Consider the following 20,843-nt stretch of genomic DNA (forward strand, 5'->3'; position numbering starts at 1 on the left):
TATGTCAAACCATATCTAACTGTATACTTCAAATCCGTGCAGTTTATTATATGTCAGTCACACACACACAGAAAGAGTGAGACAGAGAGAGAGAGAGACAGAGCCACAGAGAGAGAGAAAGAAGAAAAAAAGGAGGAGAAGATGGAAGAGAAGGAGAAAGGAAAGAGAATGAGAAGAGAAGTAAAATGATGTGAAGGTGTAATAAAACTACAACAGTCACACATAAGCTCATGTCACAGATTTCTGTGTTCATGGAAATAGCCCTGTTTTTCTCACTGATTGTCTTTGTAAGTAATATATATTTGAACTTTAAAATGAGATTAAATGAATGGACTACTGCTTTTTTTTTTCTTTCTTTTTTTGCGGTACGTGGGCCTCTCACTGTTGTGGCCTCTCCCGTGGCGGAGCACAGACTCTGGATGCGCAGGCTCAGCGGCCATGGCTCACGGGCCCAGCCGCTCCGCGGCATGTGGGATCTTCCCGGACCAGGGCAGGAACCCGTGTCCCCTGCATCGGCAGGAGGACTCTCAACCACTGTGCCACCAGGGAAGCCCTGGACTACTGCTTTGATCTCATTTATACATGAGGGTTCCACATAAGTTGTTATTTCTTTACAGGGATGCATTGCTTACAAATACTGGAAAAAACACTTTTTTTTTTTTTTTAATACTCAGAAAACCCTTCTAAAATGAACCTGTGTATTTACTAGAGGTACTGATGATGCATTTTGACTTATCAAACTTTATCATGGAGTGGAGATTTGCATTCCTAGACAGGCAAGGAGCTCCCTCATCCCTGTCAACACTTCAGGCAGAGTTGTGCTTTTATCTATTTTATAAATGGGTTTCTACATAAGATTTAGATTGATAAAATTAATCATTGGCAATTCCCATGAAAATGGAAACAAGGGAATGGTGGGAAAAATGAACTCAGAACATGGTACCAGGAAATGGTGAACCAATTTGCACAACTGCAGTGGGGGGAAGCCGAGGGGCTCTGGGGTAGTGAAGCGTGAGATGAAGAGGGTAGATTTGGAGATGATGCCCAATAATGAGTACCTACCAAACAAAATTACTTGGGGATAGCCTGCAACACGTCTACCAAAATCCTACAAACATATGCAAACTACTAGCTAACTAGCCCCCCTCTGTTCTTTCTGCATAATGGTCTTCCCCTTATACTAGGTAACTTAACACCCACAAGTTCCCTGTCTACATCATTCACTACTTGATATCTCTCATGCCAAACACAGTAACTAGAATATAATAGGCATGAAATAAGTATTGGTTAAATGAATGAGCAACAGTACAGGGTCTAGAGTCATCCTACTGATACGGAAGATGGAAACAGTCCACAGCTGAGAGGTGGTCATAAGCTGGAGAATACTTCACAGTGTTACTACTGGGAAATGTTTGTGTGTTTACATGGGCATTGCTTATGGAAAACATTTCAAGAGACTTCTTTCAGTAGAAATGCACGTTAGTTCCCAACAGATTGATCTGGAATCTTCAGAAAAGGAAGTACATATTTTCCTATAGGAATGTGAAGAATAACTGATCGGAAAACAAGAGAAAAATTCCACAGCATTTATAACACAGATGTATGGATCCTGTCTCACATTCTGTTCTTTGGGGAGAAAATAATCATGGAAAAAGCATTCATTTCCTTCCTGTAAGGTTAAACTGGAGACAAATTAAGGTTTTGCCCTTTCTTTTTCCTGCGGTGTGAACAGTTATGTTCACAAAATTTTGAGGACCTGGCCAGGGTCTGGCACATAATAGGTACTCACTGGTGAGGTGAAACCAGGGAATTGGGAGTTCTTTGAGAGAGTACTTTTCTAATTAGCTGAGAACAAGATCTTACCTCCAAAGAGAAATAGGCAGAACAAGGACTTCAGCAGCACCCATTAAAAAGCAAACTAAGAGAGTTCTAAACTTAAACTGAGAGAAATTGTTATTAGGCAATAATGATTAAGAGAAAGCATGAGATAGGTCAGGTTTCTGTCATTTTAGATCTTTTTAAATATCCTTGCTTCATGAGGAAACTTCTTTCATAGTTATACAAGCATATATATATTTGCATATGTATGTTTATATACAATATAAATTTTTAATCAAAATTTTAATTTACTTAAAAGTAGCTATAATACCACAGAGTCATATTGTAAAATAGTAGTTTCAATTTTGAGTCTTCTATAAATATGCAAATTTTTTAAAATTAATTGGCATTGAATTGACAATTTTTTTTCTAAATGTGGTAACTAGAAACAACAAAAATACTATGTGCTTGCATCATTTCTTTTTTTTATAAGTTTATTTTTTACATCTGTAACTCTATTTCTCTTTTTTTAATATAAATTTATTTATTTATTTATTTATTTATGGCTGCGTTGGGTCTTTGTTGCTGCGCATGGGCTTTCTCTAGTTGCAGCGAGTGGGGGCTACTCTTCCTTGAGGTGCACAGGCTTCTCATTGCAGTGGCTTCTCTTGTTGCAGAGTACGGGCTCTAGGCATGTGGGCTTCAGTAGTTGTGGCACGCAGACTCAGAGTTGTGGCTCATGGGCTCAGTAGTTGTGGCACATGGGCTTAGTTGCTCTGTGGCATGTGGGATCTTCCTGGCCTGGGGCTTGAACCTGTGTCCCCTGCATTGGCAGGCAGATTCTTAACCACTGTGCCACCAGGGAAGTCCTCATCATCATTTCTAAAATGAAAAATCTATTAAATAATCCAAATAGGAAAAAATTATCTTAAAATAAAAAATACTCCATTAAATTAACAAAATGTCTCTGTTAAAAAAAAAAAGCCCTATTATGTTTTCTTTATTTTCCGTTTGCTCTTGGCTTTGCTGATACTAACTTGTAGACTCATTTTTGGGTCTTTGGCAGTCACTGCTCTGGAGTTGATTCTAAGAAGGAAACAGGCTGCTGCAGTGTACATAATGGAGTAGGAACATTTTATTTATTTAGCGGAGTTATCATCCTGAAACTCACAGAGGGCCATAGGGCATGTCATGCTAATATAACTCATGTGTTATAGTACGATAACATCATGTATACAGGGGTTTATGTGAAATATGAAGAAAGGCTTTTTTGCTCTCAGATAAATAATGGGATGAGTTAACAGCTCAACTCTGAGAGACCTAAAATATGAGTACAGGATGGTTCTGATAAAAGGTGCAAGAGAATAAACTAAATAGTATTTGAGGTTGCCTCAAATCTGATGTTACTGCACTGATGACTCTTGGAATATTAAAATTTTTCTCATGCATATGTCATCTTTTTTAGCCTAACACATGGTAACTGGTAAATTCTAAAGACTATACTCTCTAGAGTAGAAATGGCAACTAGCCAAATGCCAATAAAACTCATTTTTTTAAATTTACATTTGCAAAAAAATATGATATAACATGTGCCAAGAGTTCTACTTTGTTTTGCCAATGCCTATTAAAATTACTGATGTTTCCCAGTCATAATGAGTTGCTTCTTCGGGGGAAGGGAGATTAATAGATGTTCAACATTTAATGAAAACACTGTATATGCTATACTTTTATTGTACTCTAGTTTTTATCTCCAAATTTTGGCTAATATACTGATGTTGGCATAAATCATATCAACTTTTAAAAAACAACTTATTCCTAAAAACTCATAATATTTTTTGTTACTTTTCTTTTTGAATTCAATTAACCTGTCATTACAAGTAAAATTATTAAGTGCTTAGTGACAATCTTTAACAATAAGATTCCATTTCTGGCTTTATTGTGCTGAATGCTTTGCTTTATGTTTTAATGTGAGATATCTAGTCTGGTAGAAATAAGTCTAAAGGCATCAAGTAATTTCATTGAATTTAAAATCATTTCAGTTAACTGAAACCACTATTTAGCCTGGCAGCTCTGAGAGAAATGATTTAAAAGAATTATTATGATAAATACCAAAGAAAAATTCAATTATATTTAAAACAGTTATTCTTATTTTCTTCAACAAATAGGATTCGTTGTTCACTATATTTTCCAATGGCAAAATTTGACAGCATAAATATGGTAAATAAGGCCAAAATGCTGAATGGTCATTGCTCCTTAAATCATAGGATAAATCAATTTTTATAAAGAGCTGTCATTTAAACAACTATTTTTCAGATTAATTAAAAATTCTCTCATGGTTTATAATAAAAGACATTTAGCTTCTACTGTGTGTGCTAGGCATCATGTTAGGTGACAGAAGTACAATAGTAAACAAGTCAGACTCCCTTAAGAAAAGAAACTTGTAAAGGTGAAAGAAGTAATAGGAAATTATGAATTTGCGTGAGAAGTGCTACAATAATAGTAACCATAGAACAGTTAGGAACCACTTAGGAGGAACACAATGCACTGAGATGGCAGAGTGTTAAAGATGACTTTCTGGCATCTAGGCTGACACTGGGAGTTGAGCAGGAGTCAGGTAGGCAAAGAAAAGGATGGGAGTGTTTCCAGAGAAGGAACAACATGGGCAAGGGGCTGGAGGTGAGAGAGCGTTGTGATTTGGGCATCTTTGGTAATTTAGTGTGATTAAAACCAAAAGCTAAAAAAGAAGAGACATGAAAAAAGAAACAATAATACATAGCCCTTTCAATAAAAAAAAAAAAAAAGCTGTATATGGGGGGGGCGGGAGGAAATGGGATGAATTGGGAGATTGAGATTGACATATATACACTACTATGTATAAAATAGATAACTAATGAGAACCTACTGTATAGCACAGGGAACTCTACTCAGTGCTCTGTGGTGACCTAAAGGGGAAAGAAATCTAAAAAAGAGGGGATATATGTATATGTAAAATTGATTCACTTTGCTTTACAGCAGAAACTAACACAACATTGTAAAGCAACTATACTCCAATAAAAATTAATTTTAAAAAAGAATAAAATAAATAAAACCAAAAGCTGGTTCTTTGAAAAGATTAATAAAATCAATAAACCTTTATCCAGGCCAAAAAAAAAAAAAAAAAGAAAGGAGACAAATTACTAACATCTGAAATTAAAGAAGGGACATCACTTCAGATCCCATGGATGTTAAAAGGATAATACAAGGATATGAACAACTGTCGCCCACAAATTTGATAACCTAGATAAAATGGGCCAATTCCTTGAAAGACACAATCTGCTAAAAGTCACAGAAGAAGAAATAGACCATCTGAATAGACCTAAATCTATTAAAGAAATTTAATCAATAATTAATAACCTTTCAAAACAGAAAGCACCAGGCCTGGATAGTTCACTGGTGAATTCTACCAAACATTTAAAGAAAAAATTATACTAATTCTGTGCAATCTCTTTCAGGAGATAGAAGCACAGAGAATACTTCCTAATCCATTCTATGAAGCCAGCATTAACCCTAATGCCAAAGTCAGACAAAGACATTATGAGAAAAAAGGAAAAAATAAAAAACTACAGACCAATATTTCTCATGAACAAAGATGCAAAATTTCTCAAAATGTTAGCAAATTGATTCCAACAATGAAAAATATAAAAAGAATTATATACCACAACCAAGTGAAATTTATCCCAGATAGGCAAAGTTAGTTCAGCATTGAAAAATCAATTAATGTTATCCATCACATCAACAGGGTGAAAAAGAAAAACCACATGGTCAAATTAATAGATTCAGAAAAAGCATTTGACAAAATCCAATACTGTTCATGATAAAAACTCTCTGTAAATGAGGAAAAGTGAAGTATTTCTATAATTTAAATTTTTAAATCAGTTCAAGTAGTACTTTTGTGGCAAGTTGTATATTTAGAGGTTGTTTTCCAACTTAAGTAATTAAATCTTCAGATTTTTCAGGAAAGTAAGTATGTGGTGAAGAAGAAGAAGAAGAAGATAGGTAGGTAGGTAGATAGATAGATGATAGATAGATAGATAGATAGATAGACATTTTAGTCAGGTTTATTGAGGTATAATTTATATAAATAACTTCATTTTTTGGCTGTTCTGTTGTATGAATTTTAAAAAACACATACAGTCATGTAACCACTACCACAATCAAGAGGAAAGCAGTTCTATGATAACTCAAGTTTCCTTATTGTATCATTCTAGTGAGTCTCTTCCCCCCACCTCCATTTGCTGGCAACTACTGATCTGTTTTCTGTCCCTATAGTTTCTTATTTTCCAGAATGTAATGAAAATGTAACCATACTGTATGTGACTTTTTTTTTTTTGTGGTACGTGGGCCTCTCACTGTTGTGGCCTCTCCCATTGCGGATCACAGGCTCCGGACGCACAGGCTCAGCGGTCATGGCTCACGGGCCTAGCCGCTCCGCATGTGGGATCTTCCCAGACCGGGGCACGAACCCATGTCCCCTGCATCGGCAGGTGGACTCTCTACCACTGTGCCACTGGGGAAGCCCTATATGTGACTTTTGAATCTGGATTCCTTCTCTTATTATAATGCATTTGAGGTTTACTGATATTGTTGCATATAGTGGCAGTTGTTCCTTTTCATTTCTGAATAATTGTCCATAAGTATATGGACATTTAAGTCATTACATAGACCCAGGAGTGGGATTATTCACTTCCCAAGTCAAAGTGGGCCTTAAATTCAATTTTATTTCATTGCCAAGATTTTTGAAAATTGTTTCAATAATCTTTGCCTTTCCAAAGTTGAAATTTATGAGTGAGATTATGCCTATATACAAAAGAAATGATCATATTACATCAAAGTTTAGAAGGAGATGGTTTTTCAAACAAACAATTTGGTTTGAGGAGGGGCGTGTGGAACAGTGACCAGGTACTAGGGAGGGAGGTGTCAGGGAATGGATGGAGTTATAAAAGGTCAGATTCAAGGTAGCAGGCAAAATTCACTCTAATACTGAGGTCTCTAGTGAAAGCCTGGGATGTGTTGTGGGAAATAAGGGTTATGCCAGTGTTCAAAGGGTAATTTACAAAAAAGTAAAATCATGATTCTCATACAGATTTAAAAAAGAACGTGTGTTAAAATTTTTTTAACTCATTAATGATAAACTGGTAAGATATTACAATCAGTTTAAAGGGAACTCTAAACAGTTATATTTATAAACCTGGAATATTAAAATGAATGTGCAAATAGAAGCAAAAGTAGCTTCTTCCACAGTGAGTGATGGAAGTCAGCTGGACCTCTATGGAACAGAACTTGCATGTCGTGTCTATAGACAAAAATTATTCTGCATTGTACCAGTTATTTACAAAGCACGGGGTTGTAAAATACCTCCCATCAAACTGGAATCAGATAAGACAGAAAGGTGTGCTCTAGACAAGTGCCAGGCAACCACCTGTCCACTGGTCAAATCTGGCCCACAGTTACCTTTTGTAGGTCCTTTAGTTAAGAATGCTTTGTACATTTTTAAAGGGTTGTAAAAGCAAACAAACAAACGTTGGTAAAAAGGAAGAATAAGCTAGAGACATATGTGGCCCTTACAGAAGAAGTTTGCTGACCCCACTTTTTGGCCTTTGCTCTAATGCAGAGGTCAGCAAAAAATATGCCAGCCACCCAATCCAGATGGCTGCCTGAGTTTTATAAGTAAGGTTTTATCGAAACATAGACACACACACACATACTTTTTAAAAATTTACTGTCTATGGCTGCTTTAGTGCTACAATGGCAGAATTTAATAGTTATAACAGAGCAAAGCCAAAATATTGACTCTCTGATCCTTGATAAGAAAAGTTTGGCTATGCCTTCTTGGACAATACATGGTTCTCCAATGAAACACAGATTTATTCCTCCTGGGAAGATCTTTTACTTTTCCTGTCTCTATTTTTTCTTCTGTTTCTTTTGCTTGGTTTATCCCATTTTTTCCTTCCTGTCATCCATAATTCTTTCTCATATTTTTCATCCTTTTTAACTCTTTCTTTCTCCATTAAATAGCCGTAACATGGAACTAAAATATAATATTTTTAAAATAATTTATCAAATGAAATTTTAGATTCCTCCTTAAATCGAAAGTAAAACTATACCTCTTTTTTCCTCACCACCTCCAATGCTCTAAGAGCCTAAAATTACTTGGAAGTCACTTTTCACTACGTTGTAAACATGTCTGTGGGTCAGTGACCCTTAAAGGAAAGGACCTCTCACCTGAGAAACGAGAATCAGGGGTCCAGTTAGTTGCCTTCCCTTTTCCAAGCAAAACAAGGAACATTTATTGACATTTCAGTAAGTGAGAATTGAGAAAGTGACTTAATATAATCTGCTTTGAATGGCTCTTTACTTCCACTGGTATGTACATAAAGCAGTGTGAAGTTGAGATTGACTACTAAAAGTATAATGTCAGCATTTTAAAATATAAGTGTATACATATAATATGATATAGATTATATCAGAAATATAAAGTGTAATGTCGGCGTTTTTAAAACCACAATATTCCCAAGCAGTGAGGAGATTTACAAGGACATGTTTTCTGTGCCTCTCCCCTCTGCTGATTCTCTTTTGTCGCCCTAATCCCATCCTAGTCTCCTTTATTTTATCATTTACCCCTGTACATATCTTAAATGTCATTTTTCTCACAATGCCATCCTTGATCCTCTTCTCTTCTATTTCTACATTCTATGAGCGTTCTCATCTACGCCTCTCATTTTAACTACCAACTAATGATTCCCAGTCCATATCTTTAACTGAGAAATATAACTAGAGCTGTAGATGTTACACGTATATATGCATAACATATATATTAAATTGTCATCTCTAGTTCAGTGATATTGGGTTGAACTCAACACAGCATCTCCCAGTCCACCCCATAAATGTATTTGTACATTCTTCCTCATCAAGCATAAACTTAGGAAAAAACCCACACTCCTCTACCCCTATTTTCAATCAATCTTAAATTTTTTTTTTATTGCACTGGGGAGGTATACTGGTATCTGCAACTTACATTGAAATGCATAAAAAAGATAGATAGATGAAAGGATGGAGAGATGGATAGATGAATAGGTATGTGATAAAGCAAGTATAATACAATTTTAATTGTAGAATTAGGTGGTGGTTATATGCCTACTGACTGTAAAAGACTTTAAACATTATTGAATGTTTCAAATTTTTTCATTAAATGTGTTAGAAAAAAATTCTTTCAATTTGCCCCCAAAATATCTTTAGTGACTGCTACTGCTTTAGCCTAAACCCTCATCATCTCTTACCTGAACTATCACGTTTGTCCCTATTGGGTACTCCTAAAGGCAAGTTCCCTAAAATGTTGCCACTCACAGTGTGGCCCACAGACTGGTGAGCAGCCAGCACATCACCTGCGAGCTTATAGGAAACACAGGTCCCACCAGACATATTGAATCAGAATTCACAATTAAGAAGATCCCCAAGTAATTTGTATAAACTTTGAAGTGTTGAGAAGCTCAGCTCTATATGATAACTCTATCCTACATCATTCCCTTGCCTCAAACCCTTCAGTGGTTTCCCATTGCTTACAGGGTGATATCTAAGAGCCTCAGAGTGGTTGCCTGTTGTGAACATTTTGAATATTTCCAGAGCACATGTGTTGTGTCTCATGCTGACTCCCCTTTCTCTGACACTCTCCACATACCTTAACTCAGCCTAACTCCGTCCTGTTTGTCCTTCAAGATAATTTAGTCCACATTGCTTTCTTATTACTTTGGCAATATCTTTATTGTAACCCTGTATTTTACATTTTTTTGAAATAAGAAGGTATCTGTTAGTTTTCCCACTAGGCTGTGAACCTCAAAAAACAGAAAATGTATCTTATTCATGATTCTATTCCCAAGTGTTTGCACAGTTCTTGTTGCGGATGTCAGGTATTTAACAAATGCTTATTGAACTTAACCCCAAAGCAGCTGACTATCCCTGCAGGTATATAGTTCAGTGTGGAGTGGTGGTTCAGAAAGAGATTGCTAAAAGATAAGCAAACAAGTGAAACCAATTTTTATTTTATTATAGCTACACTCATTTAGCTATATCTACCTAGCTACTTTAAGATAGGTAGATATAGTAGCTACCTATCTATATCTACGTTCCAGATTCTGAATTTATTCATAAAAGACAGCTATTTCATTAAGCGTGTGTATTCTGAGTTCAAATGAAAAAGCCATACAAATTCACTCACTATGTATTTACTGAATGTCTATTAGAACAGGGCTAGTCTTACTGAGATGTAATATTGCTTTTGTTGCACTTAAAGAGGTCTTCTAAGTGCTTGTTTTCCAAAAGTTATAGAAATGATATTTCATCAGTTTTCATGCATAATAGATGAAAATACAATGTCATATTTATCAACAAAGGCAATGAAATGTCTTTTAGATATTCGTTAGGCAATCAGTCACCCGTCAACAAAGCATAATTCAAATCTCATTTTGACTTTTGCCCGTGAGATTATTACAACTAAATAGAAAATAAAATGTTTTGGGTATATACGTGTTAGTAGAATAAATCAGAGCTGAAAGTAAAAGAACAAAAAGACTAACAATTCCTATCCTGGACCATGAAAAAAAATTCTTACAGTTTAAGCCCTAATCCCATTCACCCTCCAATAAAGAGCAGTTTTTAGCCATATTAGTAGTATAATAATATATATTTAAAGTTTTTAAAATTTAAGTATGTTGGCAGAATTCATCTCACTTTGATATAATATTTTAGATGCCAATCACATAGAAGTAAGTAAGCTAATTATCAATTTATATAGAACTAATAAACTGAGAAATGGAGATTCTTCCTTCCAACCTCCTTCCTTCCACAATATTTATTGAGTGGTTATACTGAGGAAAACATTGTGCTATGCTAGGCTCCAGGGATTCAAAGATAAAGCATTCCTTTATTCATTCCACAAATATTCAGCACCTTCTACATGCCAGACACTGTTCGAAGCCTTAGAAATACAGCAGTTAGTGAACAAAGCGCCTGTGCTCTTGGAGTTTATATTCTAGTGCATGAGACAGACAAGTAAACAAATGGGTAAGGAGTACAGTTACAGACAGGTGCTCTGAAAAGTAAAAGACAGGGTAATGGTATAGAGTATATAATGTTGGAGAGTGGGGCAAGGATGACAGGGTAATAGTATAGGGTATATAAGGTCTGGGAGCAGGGCAAGGATGCTATTTTAGGTAGAATAGCCAGGAAAGTCCACCTGAGAAGACAGTATTTGAACAGAGCACTGAAAAAACTGAAAAAGTGAGCAATTTGAAGATTGGGAGAGGAGAGAGGTATTCCAGCCAGAGGGAACAGCAAATATAGAGACTCTAAGATGAGACTGAGCTTGGGGTGTTTTCAGCAAAGAAAAAGGGAAGTTGGAACGCAGGGCACCAGGTAGAGTGTGGTAGGACAAATGGTCTGGAGGGGAGGCATGATCTGAGGATCTTTTGATGAGTTTGGATTTTATTTAAAATTGGCTGGGAAGCCACTCAAGAGATTTAAGCAGGGAAAGTTTGTGAAATGATTCTCTTCTTAGAAAGATCACTCCAACTACCATGTGGAGAAGGAACCATAGAGAAACAAATGGAAGCAAAGAGTTTGGTTAAGAGGCCATTACAACAGTTCAGGAAATAAATAACAGTGTCTTAGATTTCTCTCCACCTAGGTAGAGAGAACTGGTTAAATTGGAGATATATTATAAAGGTAAAACTGATAGGATTTGTGTTTGATTTAGATTTAAGGGAATTGAAGGAGAATAATCAAGACTCCTGTGTTTAAGTGATGAAGTGACTAGTAAATAGTGAGCTAAGATAGTAAGTGTAGGCAGAAGTTTGTGGGAAATTGAGATGATATAAGATGCCCCTTAGACATCAAAGTGGAAAAGCCAGGCAGGCAGTTTGATATGTACAGCTGGAGCTCAGAAGACAGGTCAGGGCTGGAAGAACAAATTTGGGAGTAATTCACACATAGATGACATTTGAAGCCTAGGGGCTGGATGACATCACCTTAAGAAGAAATAAATAAAATAAGGCTTAGCACTGACCCAAGTCATAATATCTGGAGCCAATGAGAAAGTTTGAGAAGGTGCAGCCAGTGATATAGGAAGAAACCCAGGAAGCAGATCAGGTTTCATGGGCATGTTACCAGTGCAACACACAGTGCTTTGCACTCAGAAGGGCCCCAGACTTAGTTGCTAAGCTGCCACCAATTCTTACTTATTTTATCTTTGAACTTGTGTTTTGTAGGTAAAGTCTGATGGGACAATGGAGCATGCAAGCGAGGAGAGAAGGTACACACATTATGTGTATCAGCCGTTCCTTGACACCCCATTCATATTCCTGATGCCCCACGAGCACAGAGTTCTAGGGGACCCATGATGCATGGGTGTTCAATAAGGCTCCAATCAAGTACATGTAAGCATATTACACCGACAACAGAGAAAGTGGTGGTTTTGGTGCTGACAGCCTTGAGAGGTGGTGCTTTCTGTTCAAACCAGAATTTCCTTTTAAAACAGACAGAAGGCAGGGCCTCCCTGGTGGCGCAGTGGTTGAGAGTCCGCCTGCCGATGCAGGGGATACGGGTTCGTGCCCCGGTCTGGGAGGATCCCATATGCCGCGGAGCGGCTGGGCCCGTGAGCCATGGCCGCTGGGCCTGCGCATCCGGAGCCTGTGCTCCGCAACGGGAGAGGCCACAACAGTGAGAGGCCCGCATACCGCAAAAAGAAAAAAAAAAAAAAAAAAAAAAAACAGACAGAAGGCAATGGTGATCTAAGAAGCATGAACAACCAAAGAACCCTATCCAATCCTTCCTGACTTATGTTACTGCTGTGATTGAATTGGGTCCTGCTGCTTGCTGCTTACAAAATCAGTTACATACTGACAAATGGTAGAAAGGAAAGGTGCTTTTCATCAGAATGCCGGCAATCTGCGGAGACGGTGGACTCAAGTGTTCCCCAAAACCCACCTCTGAAGATTCTGCTCGGCCATGAGAGTTTTAAAGGAAAGGAAGGAAGCAATCTCAGTTAATCATTGAGATGGGGGTCAGAGTCATCGCCATTCCCCCACTGTGTGCAGGCTTGTGTTCAGGCTTGTCACTTGTGATCTTCCTCTAGATGTCATCTTGTTCATAGAACTTGGTCACACAGTTTGTTTGGAAGATTACTGAAGGGGCAGCTAGGGAAGACATCTTGTTATCTGTTAATTACTTATTCTTCATTTCTACTTCTTTGATCTACGGAAAGAACTGACCAGGTAGGGAAGGTATTTTTTTATATATATAAATTTATTTATTTGTTTTCATTTTTGGCCGTGTTGGGTCTTCGTTGCTGTGCGCGGGCTTTCTCTAGTTGCGGTGAGCGTTGGCTACTCTTCGTTGCGGTGCGCGAGCTTTTCATTGCGGTGGCTTCTCTTGTTGCGGAGCACGGGCTCTAGGCGCGAGGGCTAGCTACAGTAGTTGTGGCTCGCAGGCTCTAGAGTGCAGGCTCAATAGTTGTGGCGCACGGGCTTAATTTCTCCGTGGCATCTTCCCGTGCCAGGGAAGATGCTAGGGCCAGAGATGAGTAGAGCATGGAGATTAGTTACAATATAGTTAGTTACAATATAGCTTTGTTAAAGTGACAAGAAAAGGGGCTTCCTGCTGAGGGTCGTTTCCTGCAAAGAGCTGCTTACATTACTTCCCTGTATTAGCCAACCACTCATCCTGAAAAGGGAAGTGTAGAAGGAGAGGGAAAGATAGAGGAGCCCATAGAGACTTTTCCTTTCTCAACCATAAGCCAAAGATAGAGAGTATTGATAGAATGCATGCATCTCAAGAAGTGAAATTAAAATAATTAGATTAGTCTTGTGCAGCACTTCCACTGTTCTAGAAAAAATAAAAAATATGTATGCGTGCATGGGCTACAGAATATGAATTGTGTAATTCATACGAGTTAAATGCTCTTATATTTTCATTAAATCTGGCATTGCATAATGTAAATTTGAATGGTAAAATTCATGTCGATAATTTAAATTCTAAATTTTTCTTTATTTATGAACAACATAGAAAGCAAATTTTTAAAAAAATGACAAGTTGAGGGAGAGACAGTGGAAGAAAGGAAAAAGCTTTATAATTTACTACCTTAGGGCATTTTTTCCTTGCTTTTTGAACAAGGGAGCCCACATTTTCATCTTGCTCTGGGCTCACAAATTATGTAGCTGGTGCCACCAGAAGAATATGGTGTCCTGGAGTCCAAGTGAAGAAAGTGCTTCCAGGAGGAGGGAGGGATCTTTCAACTATGTCAAATGCTGCTGAGAATTGAGTGAGATAAGGACAGAAAATCAAACATTACCTTTGGCATGGAGACTATCCAGTTAAAGTCAATTCTGTCAGAGATGGTGAAGTATTTTGTATAATAATTTAACAATAGTAAAAATAAAGGGGGAGATTTATACACCCATTTTTATCTGTGATGTTTTCTTTTAAATATATTAGCTTTATTTATTCTAATTATGTTTCAAGAATAAATTAGCATTTGTTCAATGATAAAGTGGAATCGCCCTAAAACTGAAACAGTTTAAGAAATATAATTAAATTATTACTGTTTATATCTTCTGTTGTGGTGGGTTTAAAAATGCTATTTTATTTTTCTTTCTCTTTATTTTCTTTGTTTTTATTTTTCGCCTTTACTTCAAGATGCCTACACAAAATGGAGTAAATTATAATTAGATCAAATTGGAACAAAAAAACAGTTTGTTAAATAAAAACATGTATGTTTCCTACTTTGCTAGCAACATAAAAAAAATGTAGTTGAAATACAACGACCAAAACCCTGCCCTCTTCCTTATTATTACCGTAAAAATAAAAATTTTGAATTCATTCTGTGGTACCTGAAGTCAGCCACTAGATGGCAGATGTTACCATAGTCAACAAATCGTTACTTGAAACGGGATATAAGATCACTTAAAATTATGATTTTGCAGAAACGTAAAACCCTATTGATTCATTCTCCCCACCCTTCCTGCTCTTGAAGAACTCATTTTGGGGGCTTGAAAAAGCTTTCCCGTATACATATACAAGATGGATAATTCAGAAAGCAATTCTGGAATCCTATCAGCTCCATAAAACATAATATTAAATCACAAAACTGAGTAACAAATTGCATTTAAATGACTATGAAGATGAATGGCAGTGTTGTACTGGAATGTTTTCAACCAAGGCCAGATGGATAACCACATTGATCTTGCATTTTATATCTTACAAAGAAGGACATGATGTAAATAAAGATCACAAAGCAAAGCTAATATATTTACTGCTATGTTAAACTAGTTACAGAGGATTAAAAAAAAACTTTGATAAATTATTTGTTCATTTGATTACTATGTTGGTTATTTGTTCCTTATATGGCAGTTGAAATTGAAGAGTACAGTGAGGAGGAAGAAACCTGAGCTGTTAGAATAATGTTATCTGCAGAGTTTAATGCTGTCCCCCACATATAAAGATTGAATTTTAGAATCTGCTAGAGATTATACTTCTAATTAATCAAATTCCTTTTGTGGGGTTGCACATTATAATACTTATATTTTGACTGATAACTTGAAATATATTTAAGCAAAAGGTGAACCTTTGTAAGTTTGTAATTTTCCTAAGGTAATGAAAGTACTATTCTTCCCTTATGATAAAGGGATTTTTTTTTTTTCTGTTTGACTATTTTGTGAACATTTTATTAAGATAGCTGTGGATATCCTGCAATATTTCTTTTCTTTTTTTTTTTTTTTTGGAAAATAGTGAAAAAACAGGAATTGATTAGCATGATGGGAAATTTTGGAACTTGAAAATAAAGAATCAGGGTCAGAAAATAAACCATATTCCCTACTGGAATTCTGCATCACTCCTGACACTCTTTCCTCTCTCATTCCATGATATGTACTCTCTCCTTTTTTTTCCTCCCATCTCTCTGCCTGCCCCTTCTCAGTCTCTTCCCTGGGTTCCTCTTCTGTCTCTTCTTTAATCCTTTGGCTCTCAACATTTTTCTTATCACTCTTCACTATTGCTCTATAAAATCTTGAGCATTTAATTCATTACCAATGTTTCAACTGCAATGAATAACTAGTTTCTCTCCAAATCCTATGAGTCAGCATCACATAGCGGTTATATTTAAACTCTGACATTAGAATGCTTAGGCTCAAATACTAGTTTGACCACTTAATGGTTAGGTGATATTGATAAATTACTTAACCTCATTGTCTTAGTTTCCTGTCCTGGAATTTTAGAATGATAATAACTCTAAATGTTGTGGTTAGGTTAGAATGAAGCAATTCACTTAGCACAGTATCTGGCAAAAAGTAAAGACCTAATAAATATTCCATCTAGGGCTTTTTCTCAGAAAATAGAGCCATATACAATGGAGATCCTCACTCTGATGTCTTACAAAAAGCTTAAGATGATAGATCCAAATCTTACAAATCAATATATTACCATCCCTAAATCAGTTTCCCCAAAGATGGGAAAACTTTACTGTTTAATATTTAATATTATAGAGTTTTTCCTCTAAAGTCAAGAGCAAAGGTACCTACCATATCCATAACATTTATCATTATGTTGCAGATACTAACCAGTGCAATTAGACATGAGAAAGCAATTACTGAAATATGAATAGGAAACAAAGAAGTAACACTATGTTTATTAAGAGAGGATGTGATTATACAGCTGGAAAATTCAAAAGAATCCATGGAAAAATACAATAATCAACAAGAGAATCTGGATAAAATAACAGGTTATAAAATGAGGATATAAAAATTAATAGCATAGGTATATGTTTACAAACCTATACATAAACATATATTTGTATAAATAAAAGTTTGAATATATAATTAAAGAGAAGACCCCATTTATGATAGAAAATAAAAGAGAAAAAAATACTTTAACATAAAGTTAGCAAGAAATGTCCAAAACTTATATGAGCAAAACTGGAAATTGCTTTTGGAAAAAAATAGATCTTAATGAATGGAAAGACGTATCAATTCTGGGAGAGAAAGAGAGGCCAACATCATGAAGATGTCAGTTTTCCCTAACTTAAGGGCTGGGAGAAAAAGCCACTTACAGTACTGTTAAGCCTCTGTAATTCAAACAATTCTATATTAGCACATGAATAGGAAGGCAAACTGAAGGAAAAAGAGAAAATCCAGAAATATATCCAATTGCATATGGAAATTAATATACATTATAGGTGGCATCACACATCACTGGGTAAAAGATGGACTTTTAAATAAATGTTGTTCTGATTACTGGGTAGCCATATGGAGAAAAATTAAATTGGATCCATTTCTTACACCATAAGCCAGGATAAATTCCCAGCAGATCAGATATTTAAATCAAAGGTATAAAAAAGCACCATGCATATATTTGAAAAAGCACTTGTGAATTCCTTTATAATCAGGGGATGAGAAAGCATTCCTAAATATGACTCAAAATCTAGAAGCAATGAGAAAAAAAATTGACAAATTTTATCAGATAAAAATTAAAAATTTTTTTCACGGTAAAAATACCATATGAGACACAAAGTAAAAAATACAAATAAGAGCCTGGGAAAAAATATTTGCAAAATATACAGTGAAAGGTGTAATGATATATAATACAAAGGTATCTCTAATATATAAAGAGCTTCTAAAAGCTGAGATGAAAAAAGCCAAGAACTGATCTACAGAAAATTCACAGAAAAAGATATGAAAATTACTCTTAACTGTATGAAAAGTTGCCCAACCTCATGCACAAGTTGATATAATTGTTCACTGGTTGATGGGTACATGTGTGTTCATTATATACATGTATATCCAAATTAGATGGTGTCATTCATCTGACTGAGAACTTCAGGTGGCTTCTCACAGCCTACAGTAAAAAGTCCACTCCTTAGCACGGCATTTAAGACTTTTTAGAATCTGAGTTTTGCCTAATTTATTAGCCAAATCCCTCATGATTACCCAACTCCACAACATTATGTTTTGGTTGCATCAAAGGTTTTGTTATTCCCCAAACGTGGCATGTATTTTTTCATCTGTCCATGCCCTTCAACATGCTATTTCTGCTGTCCACAGTGCCCTTTTCTCTGTTCTCTGCTTGGGAAAATTCTACCCTTCTTCAAAATATACTCAAAGTTCAAGTATTTGAACTTACTTGCTCCTTTGAGTTTCCATGACACTTTACACAGGCATCTATTAAAGCCCTTCTTACACAGTTCTATAATCATTGGCTTTGATGTATGCCTCTGCCATGGATATAGGGTACTTTCTTGCCCGTTTCTTTAGTATTTCTACTACTTAGCACAATGCCTGGCCCGAAAGAGGCATGGAATACATTTGTTGAATAATATAATTTTTATGCACTTGCCAAAAACACTTCAACATTTCCTATATAAATCTTTCAGGACAGATGTCAAGGGGAATAGAAGCTAGAAAATAGATGTCTTGCAGACTTTGTTTACTTAGCACCCTGAGTTTTGGCTATCAGTCAGGACTTTTAGTTAAACAACATATATTCAGCTCAACCTAGCTCTGCAAATGGGCAGTGTATTTGTTCTGAAAGGCAAACCTTGAAAAGTAGATTTAGCTTCAGAGACAGTGGATCTCTCTCTCTCTCTCTCTCTCATACACACACACACACACACACACACACACACACACACACACCTTCCCATTTCTGATTGTTGCCTTCATCATCTTAGGCTGTGATCTCCATGAGGCAGGAACTGGTAGCAGATAGTTCTGGGCTTATATTCTTATAGCCTTGTAACTAACAAGGAACAAAGCTATTTCCTGCCAGATTCTGTTAGAAAAATTTCATGAAAATACTGCGATTGGCCTGAGTCTTACAACTGTCTGTCAGCTAATTTCCACGACTAGAATGGTAAAGTCTGTGATTGATCCCAGTCTGGCACCCAGGCCCCATCCTGGGGTGTGGGATAATGTGGTCAGCAGCCCCCGTCTTAGGGTCCCCATATGAGGACCATATATTGGAATGTGGGAGGAGCAGCTCCCCAAGACAACAAAGATCTTATCTGGACATGCAAAAGAATGACTCTCCACCATACCTGTGAAGAAAATAACAAGATCCAATGTTGGAGTGATGTTATATAATTTTATGATTAAAACTTTCTTATTCCTGATAAATAAATATTGTAGCTCAAATACATGATAAAATATATCAATAAAATAAACAGCTCATCAGGAATCTTATTTGGACACTTTCATCTTTTGCTTCTCCTTTCTAATTATTATTATTATTATTTTTGCTCTTATCATCTAATTATTTTTTAAATAAGGATCCACCCAAAGAGTAAAACTCCCGAACCTAAACTTTCTAAGTTTGATACTTTTTATTATTTTATTCTTTGTCAACCATATGCTCTTTGTTCTTTCTTTCACTGAGCGTATTTCCCCCAAAACCAAGTACAGTATTCAAAAAGAAAAGAAAAAATTGAAGAGAAAAAAAATTTTATCTGTGAATAAGTTACTGCTCAAAGATGTTTTGAGAGTAGACAAAAAAATAGAGCAACACTTCCATGATATTCACTCTTAACCAGATCTTCTGATAGCACTTGTGATGCTGTTATAGCATCTCACTGCTCTGTATCCAGAAAACTGGGATGGCTGGGCAAGTATTACCACCCAACTCTGGGAACTACAGTTAGGAAATGTGATCTCAACTAGTGTGGGAACCCCAACAAGCAGCTTTCTCTTGGGTTTATTTGGTCCACATACATTTGATTGCCCATAATGGGCAAAGAACTATCCTAGGAATAGCGGGTAAACAAGAGAAAATCCTCAAAAAGTTAACCCTCCGTAGGGAGAGAAGTGTTGCAAAACTACTAAGTAGGATTTTGAAATAAATAACTTTTCCTAAGCAAATTAAACCCTTAATGCAAAGATATACTTATTTTGCTTATCTGTATTTTTATTACAATGAACATATATTTCAAAGATAATAAAACAAAATTAAATGAAAAGTTATTGTAAAATATAAAAGGGTATGTTCACCATCAAATATGTCATCCAATAGGTACAAATCCCATTTCAGCCAGTCACCAGCTGTGTGAATTTGAGCAAGTTAATCAATCTCTCCAAGGTTAGGTTTCTTGGGCTATAAAATGGAGCTAATAATTCCACCTGCCCAATGAAGCTGCGAGTATTAAATAAGATAAAATGTAATAAAGTGGTTAGCACTATGCCTGCAATATAGAAGTTGCACAAAACAGATTATGTTCATTATTCTTGATATAAATTTGAAAGAAAATCTCATTTGAAGCTTGGACAAATGCAAAATCTAGGAACAAGTGGTATCTAACCCAGTTTATTCTTTCCCAATAATTGAGCAAATATGAATTCTCTAGACTCTTCCAACTTTATACTGAACCCTCTTAGAAGACTCCTAGGGGTCTCCAGGGCTTGGGCTACTGTTGCCACATGTTTTATTTCTAGTGGCAGCAGCTGGCTAGAACTTTAGAGATCCATAGAACAAAGTGAAATTTGTCACCGAGAGAACCCAACCTGGGTTGTTGCAGTCTGCATGTTTTCCTCTAACTGAATCTCAAGGGGGGAATAAAACGGTGACTTTTCTCTTTCTCCTTGTTCCTACAACTTTATTTTTTCAAAGGTATTCAGAGCAGAAGTGGTGAATGGTGACAGCCCCTTGTTTGCCTCTTCTTTTGTCTTCCCTCCACCCTCTTCTCTTGTCCCCCAGTTCTGGATGGGCTCTTAGTGTTTCTTCCACACAAAGAGAAAGTCAGTTGCTGACTCTCCTACTCAGCTGTCTCCAAAGTTTTCTCACCACCAAACTGGGCTTTCTTTTTAGAGGGACCTCTTCATTTCTTTCTCTTGTGAAAAATCTACTTAAAAACAACCAAAAAAGTGCATGCAGTTTTATCTTCCTTAGAGGTTTTCAGCCAATTCAGACTGTCAAACTCTTGACTTAAGTTTATTTTTCTGTGACTCACTATTTGAGTA

The 20,843-nt window shown here is 36.3% G+C and overlaps 1 long non-coding RNA gene across 2 annotated transcripts in view; it reads left to right on the forward strand.

Moving 5' to 3' along the window:
• Nucleotides 1-17,755, forward strand: part of LOC309806415 — a 47,025-nt gene extending 29,270 nt beyond the window's left edge. The window contains exons 2-4 of one of the 2 annotated variants that reach the window (XR_014294383.1): nt 12,117-12,392; nt 12,628-13,121; nt 17,688-17,755. This is a non-coding gene — a long non-coding RNA (uncharacterized lncRNA). Of the gene's footprint in view, nt 1-12,116; nt 12,393-12,627; nt 13,248-17,687 lie in introns of those variants that run through there. The other variant, XR_014294384.1, reaches the window with a different exon arrangement.
• The last annotated feature ends 3,088 nt before the right edge of the window (nt 17,756-20,843 follow it).

The sequence above is a fragment of the Mesoplodon mirus genome (genome assembly GCF_964341445.2).
Source record: "Mesoplodon mirus genome assembly, chromosome: 6".
Classification (NCBI taxonomy): Eukaryota; Metazoa; Chordata; class Mammalia; order Artiodactyla; family Ziphiidae; genus Mesoplodon; species Mesoplodon mirus.